Source organism: Sebastes umbrosus, chromosome 4 (genome assembly GCF_015220745.1).
Source record: "Sebastes umbrosus isolate fSebUmb1 chromosome 4, fSebUmb1.pri, whole genome shotgun sequence".
Lineage (NCBI taxonomy): Eukaryota > Metazoa > Chordata > Actinopteri > Perciformes > Sebastidae > Sebastes > Sebastes umbrosus.
The window spans coordinates 4357263-4370367 of NC_051272.1; the positions used below are offsets into that span (position 1 = coordinate 4357263).

General features: G+C 42.5%; 1 protein-coding gene across 2 annotated transcripts in view; it reads right to left on the reverse strand.

Moving 5' to 3' along the window:
* lingo1a (leucine rich repeat and Ig domain containing 1a) overlaps window positions 1–13105 on the reverse strand; it is a 146958-nt gene that overhangs the window by 21465 nt on the left and 112388 nt on the right. Inside the window, exon 1 of one of the 2 annotated variants that reach the window (XM_037767411.1) lies at window positions 6994–7497. The exons of the other annotated variant lie outside the window; for it this stretch is intronic. The gene's annotated coding sequence lies outside the window, so the exon portion shown is untranslated. Of the gene's footprint in view, window positions 1–6993; window positions 7498–13105 lie in introns of those variants that run through there. 2 annotated transcript variants of the gene reach the window in all.

Here is a 13105-nt window from a genome sequence, read left to right on the forward strand (position 1 = left end):
TGGAAACTTGAGTTGGGGATTTGTCATTATTTTTGAAAATGTTGTAGAGCAAATGAGGATCTTTGGGGGGGGGGGGGGTGGGGGGGGGGGGAAGTAATTAAAATAATTATTAGTCGCAGCCCTGATTCATTCTGGATTCCTCAATGTCTATTTATACATTGTGAACATGTTTTAGACCTATAACAGGAATGCTGGTGGCCAAATGGCGAGGACTCCTGCATTGTTTGTCAGATTCAAAAATAGACAAGATATGGTGCTTACAGAATACATCAGGCAATCGGCATATTCCAGCTGACATAATTGGATATGTATTTTTCCAAGATATAGACTTATCCCAAAATATATACAGAATATGGCACTTAAATTCAAAAGTAGATCATCCTCAGTGACACGGCATAAGTCCCGGTATTTCTACAAGAACTGAGATGGTGGTGTGTATCTGTAGGTGAGATTATTGCTGCTTCTTCGTGTCTAGCAAACTAACATCTCCTCATGCCACCCAGTCTAATCGATTCAGAAATCTGACCCCTTGTTTCCTCTATGCACTTTAGCTCTCCTCCATCGACAGTATTAGCACTTCTTTGTTACAATGTTCTGTCATTCTCTCTCTCTCTCTCTGCGTTGACAGTGAGTGGGTGAAAGAGAGCAAGAGTGAGGGAGGGAGAAAGACGGACAGACAGACAGACAGACGTAAAGAGAGCTTTTCGGAAAGTTAAACAGAGAGATCGAGGGAGAGCACCAAAGAGACTGAGAAAGTGAGCTTTTAGGGAACTAAAAGCCTCTGCCCCTTTATACCTCAAAGCAGGGCCCCTGTTGTCTTGCATCACATGATGAATGGGAGCAGACTGTCAATGGATGAAAAGCACCTACACTTATCCGACGAAAGGAGGGTATAATGGGCTTGATGCACATTAAAATATTTGAATGATCGGAGAGCGCTTTAATCCGAGTATCACAGAGGGTAGCCTTTCTATACCAAGGCAGCATTTGAAAAGGGGTGTCCATTTTCTTGTTGAATTCTAATGGGATTAGTGGCTGTTAATGGCACTTTTCGAGTGCCGTGAAATAGCAACCGCAACAAAGCAAGTTCCTCCAAAACCAGAGGAGACCTGTAGCAGATGCGGCGTAAAGGACAACTTCACTCCTAAGTAGATCCTCGGTCAGCCTACTAGACAAAGGAATTGCGGGTTGAGAGTGCTAGTACGGCACCTAAACACCAAACTCGGTGAACTCTGGATCTCAACAGGGTATTCTAACAGCTATTACATCAGCGAGGTGGGGCAGAAACACGAATCTTGTCCCCACTTATGGAAAATATCACACTGTACGCTCCATGGAAGAGTGGCGATATAAGTGGAGCTTCTGTTGTTCCACTATTGGGCTTCCAGTCGCCACTGAATACCACCGATGCTGAATAGAACAGATGCAACATATTGTCATTTTGCCGCACAAAAGCAATCATTACCGCTGCAAAACAATTTATTCAGACTCTAGTTATAAATGCATGTGCGGATATCAAATGGGACAATAATATTCAGTGTTTACAGATGGAAAGGAAGGCATTGTAAATAACAATTGGTATGGATTTCACACCCAAGAAAAACATTTGCTGCTTCAGTTTTTATGGAATAAGTGAAATTAAAGAGTGCTGTTTGTGTTTTACTTCAGCAACTTCTATTCATGTGTTTTTAGCTCCAGCCTCCTATCTCAAGCTGTCAGTCTGAGGCCGTCGGCTGCCTCCGCTGATGCAATTTACAGCCCACTAGCAGCTTACCAGGGTGACATATGTGTCATTCACACAATCATCTAAAATACGGGTGTCTAAGTTTGAGTCTGCCTGGCAACAGGGGTAACCAACATAGGCACTGATTAGTCCCTATGCAGTGAATACAAATGTCCTCTCCAGAGGATTGGTGAAGAGCTTTAGTAAGCACAATAACACCTCCCCAACCCTTGACCTAAACCTTGTCCACCATCAATGCCTTTTTTAATGATGCATCCTCCCAGGGACTCCATGTGGTTTATGGCAGGATGTTATTCCGGCCCTGGCAACGACTCAGAGTTTGCACCTATTAAATGTACACAATTTTTATTGAAAGCTGGAGGTAGGCGGATTCAAGGGATCATCAAAATGCTGGCAGTGGCCAAGCATTATGACAATAAAATCTAAATGGATGCTGCATTTACATGTAGACTGAGTAGGGTCAAGGCTTGTGGAGGTACAGTACTCTAACTCAAGCCAAGAATCCATTTCTGCTGGCTGTTGCCATTTGAAAACATGCGGTAATCCAGCTTTTCTTTGCGGACACCTTGATTTTCCACACAAGCATAAAAGGTGAAATCGCTCTCTGAAGCCACCTTTGCAGAAACTCTCTGAAGACATTTTTCACAACACTGTGAAGCAGATCAGAATTAGGTGCACTTGTATGAGCTTCTTACATGGATACATGGATGAATGGGCCCTACAAGCAAAGGTGAATGCACAGCATTTAGACATGCCTTTAACATGCCTTTAACAAGGCTCTCTTATAACTATAATTGGTCATTTCAGATATTATTGCTTTTTTCTGCTGCTTTTGTTAGAAAGAGCCCTGAAATACCTGTTATAAAACCACTCAAAATAAAAGCCTAGTCACAGTAGTTTGTAGATTTTCTGTTGCAATTCATGCCATCACATGACTTTGACCATATGGGATCCTTCTATTATTTTTAATAAAGATGGTATTTGCAGCTTTATGACCAGTATCATTGATGTGATGAATGCAATGTCACCCATTTTGGTATAAATTCTGGATTAGTGCATATAATATGTATGTTAATGCATCCGACATCACAAGATTAAGGACAATGCAATGGCAGTTAGACAAATCTGATTGCAGATATGACACAGTGAAAGCCACCATCACTCTGATGAAGGTAAAACAGAGGGCAAAGCATTGGCTGTGTGCCCAAATGTGTGTTTATACAATGCAGTATTTACTGTACTGTAGGAACCCAGGACACACTGGTAGATATTCAACATAGCTTTGTTAAAGCAAGCAGCATGATTTGTTTTTTTGCTTTTTGATGTTTGGTCCCCCAGAGGCTTGAAAATCACTAAACCACTGTTGTTAAGTACAAAACCACATTTTGTTGGACAAAGTTCAACACAATAGAGTACATCTGACAGAGGCATGACCGATGCATGACAACCGGCTGCTGTATTGTAAGAAACAACCAAATGGAGTTTCATTAGTCACTCTCATGTATGGAAATCTACTAGTAGTTGATAATGAGTGCACTTGATTTGAAGTTTTTCAAAACATTTAAGGGGTTGCCATAGCAATTTGCACTCCTACACCTGTTTGTATGTGAAGCTAAGCCACAGTTCAAATAAAACGTCTAAAATGAATTAGGGTTCATAACGTTGGAATTAATGTCAATAACGCGCTAACACAAAATCGGTTAAACGCCAAGGCAATCAATGTTTCGGAGGTTGTAGCGAGCTCAGTTTTTAAGTTGCTAGAGTGAAGATACTACATATGAAATTAAAAAAACCTAAGAAATCCATCGGTAACAACCATGTCATACTAGCTTGTCGCAAAGGAAGAAAAATAACGCTCCAAACTTGCACTAAATTTTGGAGAGGAAAAACTGTCATGGCCATTTTCAAAAGAGTCCCTTGACCTCTGACCTCAAGATATGTGAATGTAAATGGGTTCTATGGGTACCCACGAGTCTCCCCTTTACAGCCATGCCCACTTTATGATAATCACATGCAGTTTTGTGGCAAGTCATAGTCAAGTCAGCACACTGACACACTGACAGCTGTTGTTGTCTGTTGGGCTGCAGTTTGCCATGTTATGATTTGACCATATTTTGTAGGCTAAATGCAGTTTCTTTGTCATTGTTTTGTGCAGTTAATTGATATCCAATAATACATATATATATATTTGCATAAAGCAAGTATATTTGCCCACCCCCATGTTGTTTAGAGTATTAAATACTTGATAAATCTCCCTTTACAGTACATTTTGAACAGAAAAAAAATTTATGATTGTCATGGACAATCATGCGATTAATCACGATTAAATATGTTGATCGTTTGACAGCGCTACTTGGAATGCATTTAAATGTAATTCAAAATTGCATTGCAATGCAAATTGTATGCAAAAAGAGCTCTGATATCAGAATTATATCTGTATCGGCAGATATCTAAAGTCAGGTATCGGATCGGAACAGACAAACAGTGGATTATGCATCTCTAGTTACACTCAGTTTGGGGGAATAAGTGAAATAAATATTTGTTGATACTGTTAAGGATCTGTGCCGTGTGCTGTCTGGGACACTTTCACAACACTGTAGGTGAAAACTCTTCTGCTCAAAAGGGATTGCACTGCTGAACCTTTCAAGAAAGACCAAAAAAAGCTGATGACATCTAGACAGCACTTGCAGCTGCTTTTTTTTGCTTATCTAGTTCAAAAGCCATCCACCAAGGACAACAGTGACTGGTGAACAACAACTTCCTCCTCCCCCTCCATCAAACAGCCACTATGATCCCACCGCAGGCCTTTTGTAAACATGCCATCCAGCCCTGGGCATCCATGTACCAAGGCAGTGGCATCAAGTGAAATGGCAGCCGGGTCTTATGAAGACAACATAATTGCCGTCCCGGGTGAAAACTCCCAGCGTTGTGTCATCGTAGAATTATGCAGGCATCATGGCCTCACAACTGGGAGCTAATAAACACCTTGTCAATGCAGAAGGTGTCGGCTTTACACCCAGGGTGAGTGTCTCTAAGAGACGCGGCCTACTAACACGTCATAAGCCAGCATTAGCCCCGCTATCTAACACTATTGGTCATTTAGTGTGTTGTGAGAAGGCAAGCCATGTGATCAGTCATCATGCGCTAACATCACGGTCCACACCATCACCACCCACTCCGTCTCGACTGCCCCGGTCTGCTGAACGAAGAAGCTGATTTCTTTCACGAGTTATTAAAATGCGGCTCTCATCCTGGTCTTATTGGTTTGCTATTCCATTCTGCCTGCATGTGATCAAATTACAAACATGCCAAGATGTAACCATGCTTCATAGAAACATAATGCAGTTATGAGGAGCATGATTTCCCTGTGACATCTGATACTCTGTATTATATCGGCCACTGCGTAGAGGTTTAGCTTATTGCAAACATTGATCAACGTGTTGTAATTCAATATAGTATGTCAACAGCGGCATAATGTTGTAAGAGAGGAGGGATGGAGGGAGGGGAGCGGGGGGGTACAGTCTTTGTTACTGTGTCCCATAGCCTATCGCAGGGCAGAGAGGTGAATCCTATTGACAACTCCTAGATGGCCAAGGTCAGCGGCCGCACATTTCTTTAATGAAGGCAGCAGGGGCGTCTGAACAAAGCGGATAACACACACACCTCAGCAGCCTCTTGGCTGTCGCAGCAGCCATGATTGAGTCGGCAGCATCACAATCATCACATAGATCAACAGCAAAAACCTGACAGAAATAGGATTTTAAGCCTGTAAGTGAGCCCCTACAGGAATGTAGCAGTAAAAGGAAAACATCTGGTGCGATAAGGTCACTCTGAAGTCACTATTGAGTGCCACAAAGACACAGAGAGAAGGTATTATTTTTAATAAGGAGAGAAAATAACACTCTGGAGGGAAACAAAGAACTCAGGATGGGCTATAATGCACCTCTGAAGCCCCATGTGCCACACCCTTAGCCCCCTGCATCTGTGTGATATCTCAAAGTGCATCAGCTATCTATCATCTTGGATGGTGAGCCCATGATAAAGCCGGGAGAGGCTGCTGATGGTGCTGATGCTGCTGATGCTGCTGCTCGAGCTACGGGAGGCTGCTCCTGTTCTATCTGGCTGTCCGCTCCCTCCGGCTATTTATAACCAATAGAGCTACAGCACTTTATGAATGTCCGCAGGCACAGTATCACACAGCCTTCTGATACTCTGCCGCAACTGTGTTTTTTTTGGTGTGTCATTATAAGAGGCAGAGCTGGACAATAAAGAGGATGGTGGTGGTGGGGATGGGGATGGGGGGACATTTCAGGGGCTCCACTGTCATATTATTCTCTGCAAATGCTGCCTTGAATAACAAACAACAGACGGCGTGTGGCACACACACACACACAAGTTTTCACCCTATGTCCTGTGGAGTTGCATTGTAAAGCTATATATAGACTCCATCCCATCACTGTTGTCTTGGTGGAAATCCAAAAAAGAAAAAGTGAGGATCAATGAAATGCACGACTCCTTTTTGCAGCAGCAGCATCCTGCTTTGCTTTATAACACGCTGCCCATTTAACAGATAGCCATCTTTGCAGATGAATAATAAAATGGCATATGGGGAGGATCACGACTGCCTCACACTTCCACACAATGTGAAGTGTTATCTCAGCAGAGCCGGCCAAATAAAGGCACACACACACACACACACACACACACCCTACATTCTCCCTCTCACACACACATTCGTGGGACAATTACATTTGATTAATGTCTTAAGCCTTGGTCCTCCCAGACAAGCACACACACACACACATAGAAATGCACAGAAAATGAGATTACACTGTCAAAAATTGTGCAAGGATAACAGATCTCTAAATTCATTTCGGATGTGGAGTATTAGATGCATGTTTTACCTGCAGAGGACGCGCCTAACCACACTCCAAGTCCCCTCGTTTGCTTTTCTGTCCTGTCAACCGATTCTGCCCTCATCATCACCGCGGACTTGCAGGGATATTTTAGCCGATTTGACATCAGAATGAAAACCGAGCAGTTTTATGAAAGCCTCTGGTATGAACTGACACAAGATTGACATATTTTGAGGGATGTTTTTCTTTAAAGTAGCCCAGAGAGACTGCTGCGTCCTGGATATATCCACCTCTCTCTACAATCTTGGCCTCACATTATTGAAACTGCATCGACATGAGAATGAACGCTGAGGAGGACAGTAAAAAAACTCCTTTTTCTAATCGGATACTCACCTGCTGTAGCCTTCACTGCTTCCGAGCATCCTTTCGCATTTCTCCCCGACGGCAACTCCCAGCCACCAACACTCAACACAAAATGTAGATGCACTATCTCAAGTCCATCGCCTTGAAAAAAAAAGACAGCTTTCAAAAAAAAAAACAGGAGTAGGAGAAAAAGACAAGCCGTTTTCTTGCAGATTCCCAAATGAGATTCTCCACAGCGGTTCTCTAAGATGATAGTTAAAAACAGGCAGCCCACACACACACACATGCACACATATATAGGCACGCACGCACGTACAGCGCACAGATCCTCCCTCGGTAATGGGACTCCCTGTGCGTCCGAGAGATGAGTGTTGGAGAATAAAGAAAAGGAATGCAAATGGCAGGTAGAGAGAGAGAGAGAGAGAGAGAGAGAACAACTCCCACGCACGCACAGCTCCCGATGCGAGCGCTCCTTGATGCAGTCTCTCTCTGCACAGCCGCGCACTCACAGCTCAGCTCTGTGTGTGACTGGCTGGCGTCAGCGGCGCAGGCAATCTGCTGGCTGAGAGAGGAGAGGAGAGAGGAGGAGGGACGCACTCTGCACGGTGTCCTACTCAAGTGTGTGTGCGTGTGTGTGTGGTAAAACTATGTGAGAGTGTGTGTGTGTTTGATCACCGTGCTCACGTGCAGTCCGTTTGTCAATTTGCTGGTTTATTTATTTAGACTGCGCGTTTTGTTAACCTGGTTCTTATCTGTCCAGATTGGTCTGTTAGCGCGCACACATGGCGTTTACGCGCGCGCAGACGCACGGGTACACGTGCAGCAGGACACATTTCAAAAAAATTCTGAGTCTTCTGAGGGTGAATTGGAAACAAAATGGCTCACATTACCCCCCTTTTGCAACATGCAAATGTTTCAGCGACAAAAGCTGCTGGCAAATAAAGAAATAAAATCAGATTTAAGTCTGTGAGAGTGGAGTGGAGACATGGAGAGAGGTAGGAAGGAGAGAAGGAGGGAGGGTGATCTATAAGAAAGCAGCAGTTCCTCTTCTGAGAGCCTGATGGCACTGTGGGCTTCAGATACTGCAGACAAACACACACACGTTCACAACACACAGCCTTTTGCAGGAGGCAGGCCATGCACATTACATATCTGATCCTTTGTCTATCTCCTGGGATTTTAAAGGGGGTGTAAGGCAAACCAGCCAGAGATTGTAGGTGCTTTAAAAAGCAGGAAGAGTAAATATTTCATAGGAGCAAACTCTTATCTTGTCAAATCCACTGTTCTTATTTCATTGTCTTTAAAGCTAGGGTTGATAATCTTCTTCAAAAACACGTTATATTTGTTCAAATTAACTTCCTAGCAACAATCAATAAATCAAATGCTCTGACGAAAAAAAATTAATCTGGTATCTGTGGCTATTGCAGGACTGTAATACCTATACCTACTTACCTGCCTGCCTGTCTACCTACCTACCTGTGCACCATGCACGTGCCTGCATTGTGCATCGCCGGAGTCTTCCATAAGATGCTATCTTGATAGTTGTGAGTACTAACAATAGCCATGGTCATTGTTTAAGTTCAAAATGAATTTTTTAGGGGAGTGGCTTTTGAGGGTCAAATACCGAGGCTTTGTCACGACCTTCGGCGTGTGATGCCGCCACACAAGGCACCCTTTAGCGCCTGTATGAGGCGCACCGGGCGTTCCCTTAACTACAACGTAAATCCATCTGTGGCAACAGTAAACTCTCCAAGAAAGAGTGCCGGGAGTGTGGTGACGTTGTTTAAAGAGCCACTAAAAGCGAGCGGGGGTGAAGGTTGATGGGTCCAACTAACACAAGGCTTTCATCCAGGAGACCGCTGTTCGTGTCACAGGCATTAAGTTTCACTTTCACGTTACAATCAGCTGTTTGTTTGTGTCCCGTGTTCACAATGTTCTGTTTCATTTTCACTTTACAAATGTAGTAGTTCAAAGCCCAACCATATAGTTATTTCCTAAACCTAAATGAGTGGTTTTGTTGCCTGAACCTAAAGTGACACCAAGGGTAACTATAGTGGTTCTGATGCCACAAATAAAGTGACGCCAAGGGGCGTGACAAAGCGGCGGTATGTTACGAGTTGGAATGAGAATGTGTTGGCTAGATTTAAGGTATTTTGGAGCTACTGCTGCTAGCTACTTTCATTGGAAAAGAGATGGTAACACTGGGCTGGGTTTTTCGGTTGTATATATAATTTTTTTTTGTTTTCAATCTAGCGTACTCTTGCTAGTTTCTTAATATTACCAACCCTAGCTTTAATGTGATGTCAAAGTGAGAGAAGATCAGATTGTCGTTCTTAGATATATGACAGCCAGTTGAATTCAGCATCACTGGATCTCCTTAACTATTCTGGGATCAATTCATGATCCATTAAGTCCGTTTTAAAATGCATTTTAGTAGCTGAGGGATAGGACTCGTTTGTAATCGCTGCCCACGGTGCACATTGATTAGCTAAGGTTTGTGGGAGGACAGCAAATGGGATGGATTCCTTAACACTAGCCTCTGCTCACCCACGAGAGGCCCCAGTTAGTCATTAGTGTGCTGCACGTTTTTAGCGGGGGTGGTTGAGGGTTATCTCATTTGTGGAACCAGAATTCACCAGCTTGTTGTTATAATTTGAAGTGGTCGGTCTTGTTTGCATTTTATTCATTCATTTAGGCATTTGGAAAGATGAGAGGAAGACAACAAGAGAAAGTTCCAATCAGAATTCATCTGTAGCTCTTTGGCCAGTGACAACACAAATACTACCATTTTAACATTACAACAAATCACCACAGGTATTTGGTATCATTTCCATAAACAAACAAGAGGTTTATAATGTATCTTACTCAATAATGAGCAGCAAATTGAGAGGTCCAACCCTTACTAATCATCATTAAGTGTAACTTTGCATAATTGTAATCTCCACATCTATAATGTATTCTATTGTTTTGTGGGGTTTTTAGCAAGAGTTGTGTCCAGGCACTACTTCTTTCATCCTGTTGTGGGAATTGTTTGAAGGACGCTTTATAGAGCTGGAATTCATGTAACACAGCAAATAGCACCAATTGGTGCCCTGCATTATGAATCCAGCCAGACAAACTGCTTTTAGCATCAGTTCCACCACTTTAGCACACTTATTTAATGGATTGTATGTCAGCAATTACAAAGTGCTATTGTTGGCTAATAGTTGCTTTTATTAAAGCTGCAGTACATATTGCAACTCTTAAACATGACATATTTGTATCACCAGTTTTGTGAACATCCACATCAGATATCAAAACCATTTGATCATTTTATTTTACAGATGTTTTACAACGCTTATTCAAAGTTGTGGTGCTTAAAGCTTCAGTAGGCAGATTGTTTTTGGCATCATTGGGTAAAAATTCCATAATAACCTTTCAGCATATTGTAATTCAAGTGTTCTGAAAGAAAACTAGACTTCTGCTCCTCCTCATGGCTCTGTTTTCAGGCTTTAGAAAATCTACCCCGTGACAGGAGACTTTGGCCAATCACAGGTCATTTCAGAGACAGCGTTCCTATTGGCTGTGCTCCGGCTGGCCGTCGGTGCTTGGTATTTCCTCAGCTGATCCCAACATTGGTCACAAACTTTCTCATTTTACAGCTAAACAGGACACTACAAGATGTTTCTGAAACATGGACGGCAGACTTCAGATCAACTCTGATTGGTTCATATAGTGACCATTTTTATTTATTTTTAATCATATTGCCTCCATGTTTACCCACTGCAGCTTTAAGTATTTGCCATATTATTTTAATCAAGAGAATTGGCGTGTGTAGAGGATTAAAAAAACAAGGACTGTAAATATTCCATGTGTGACAACTCAAGTATTGCTATGAGTAAATAATTGGTGACACCTGAAAGGGTCTTGCGTACTTTGTGTCTCTTGGGATTAGTTACCTTTAATTACTGTATAATGTAATGTATTAGTAACTGAGATATAGTTATCATTTATTACATTAAATTTGAAAAAAAAGATGTTTTGCAATGTTTTGCCCTTCGGAAGTTTTTTTAAAAACATCCACATTTAACATGAGCTGAAACTGACGTGTTTCCATCTTGTTAAGTGGTTAGAAGAGAAACAGAACTCAGGCATTAAAACTCAAATTACATTTCATGTGTCTAACCTACCTTGCATCATCTAACACACCCATCACGTGTATATTCCAGTTAAGTTTTCACTCACAGCCCACAACAAGGAAAATACCGCCAAAGTATTTGTCTGTTTAAAACGTGTCTCTGTCCTTTTTGCATCCTCAAGCTTCTCCACTCAGACCCTCAGTGCAACTTAAGCCATTCAGGCATCACAGCTACATGTGAATGTCATCAGCATCAGTTCACGCATGGCCAAGGCACCCATTGCTATGAATACAGGGTATTTTTTCTGTATTTTAGAGCTGTTTCCCACTGCCTGGCTGTGAAACCATTCCTTAAGGGGGGACACAGGCTTCTTCTTTTCCAGATCAGTACACTAGACCTGCGCGGATAGAAACTCAGCTAGTCTAAAAGTCAGTTGACATTATATTCCCCTATGGATATGACATTAAAGAGTAAGCTATTTAAAGGTGCTCAATATGAAATACAGAGCATAGCTAGTGCCTCCCAAGCTCCCAGGAAGACCGTCGGGCCACGAAGCAAGTTTTCGTAGTGGCCAAACGCCGGTACTACAACTTCCGTGTCCGTAACATCCCTCCTCCGTTCATGTGAATGAAGAGGTGGAGTTAAAGGAAACAATACTGCGCCTGCTCTATGGGCCCAATGGATGCGGAAGATCGCCGAATGATCCAGTTACTTTATCACTCTGCAGTCGAGGTATTTTGGCTTCATACGCCACTGAGCAACTCTCATAGGAATGAACAGGAGGCCTCCTCCAACTCTGTATCCAGTTCTCTTCATGGTGCCTCCACAAGGCTCTCGACATGGCGACGGCTGAGCCGGTGGCTCGCAGCTAACGGTGCTAACAGCGCTAATATTGCAAACAACATCAACAGTGCTGACAGAGATAACAGTGCTAACCTGGGGGAGAACCGGAGGGTGGGTGCTACGCTTCTGCAATGGCGGCATCGGTCAGGAAGGCGTTATCAGCTTTAACCGCCGTATGAGCGCAGTGCAGAGCAGCCGTGAGCTAGCCAGTAGGGCACGCTCACATGCACTAACATGCACTAAAAGGCACTGGGCTATGTAAACAAAGCACAGAGAAACTCGGATTACAACACACACATAGGGAGAGTGACTTCATTCTCTGCTCAGGTTGACATTACTCATCTATATCTTTACATATCAAATAACTGTTTGATGCTACATTAATGCTCTGAATATTGTATAAAGCACCATTAAATAGGTTTAAACAAATGAATGACATTTTTCATCTGAGCATGTGTGAGACATTCATATGCTGGTCCTTAGTTTAACAAATAAATAAAAAAATAAACCACCAATTTTCTGCATAGTGGCAGCACGGGTCAAACGTGTCTGGAGTGTTGCTAGATGAATAAAACCCAGAAAAGATGAGGTTAAGAATGAAGTCAAAAAAGAGAAAATTAGCTTTGGCAGGATGCATTCATGGGAAGGAGGAGGGAGGCTAAGTTCGTTGGTCTTTATCCCTGTCTGCCTCGTCTCCATCCTCTCTAAGAGCTCCAAACAACAACAGAGGTAACAACAGATACCTAGTGACGCCACGGGCTTTGAAAGCATCCCATCAATAATTAATTTGCTCTGCTGTGCTCCTCGACACTGGCACGCACGCTTGTCCTTAATCTTTTGCTATACTGGGTGAGAGATGTCCGTCACTCTTGACTCTGAAAAATAAATGGTTCTGTGATGAGATGATTAAATAACCATTTGCTTGTTATGATGGAATCACGTCCCCTGTTATTCAGCAGGTAAGTGGTTTTGCATACTAACCCGCAAGGCTGTCACTATTGCAATTTTACTTTATTGATGAACTCCACCTTTTAATGAGCATCAATCATATTCTGATAGTAATATACTTCACAACATCATTATAATAGAGTCACACTATTGCAAGATTCTTGTATAGAAATGCTACCATATGTTTGAACTCAATCGATTAAAATATTTAATCACGATTAATCGCATGATTA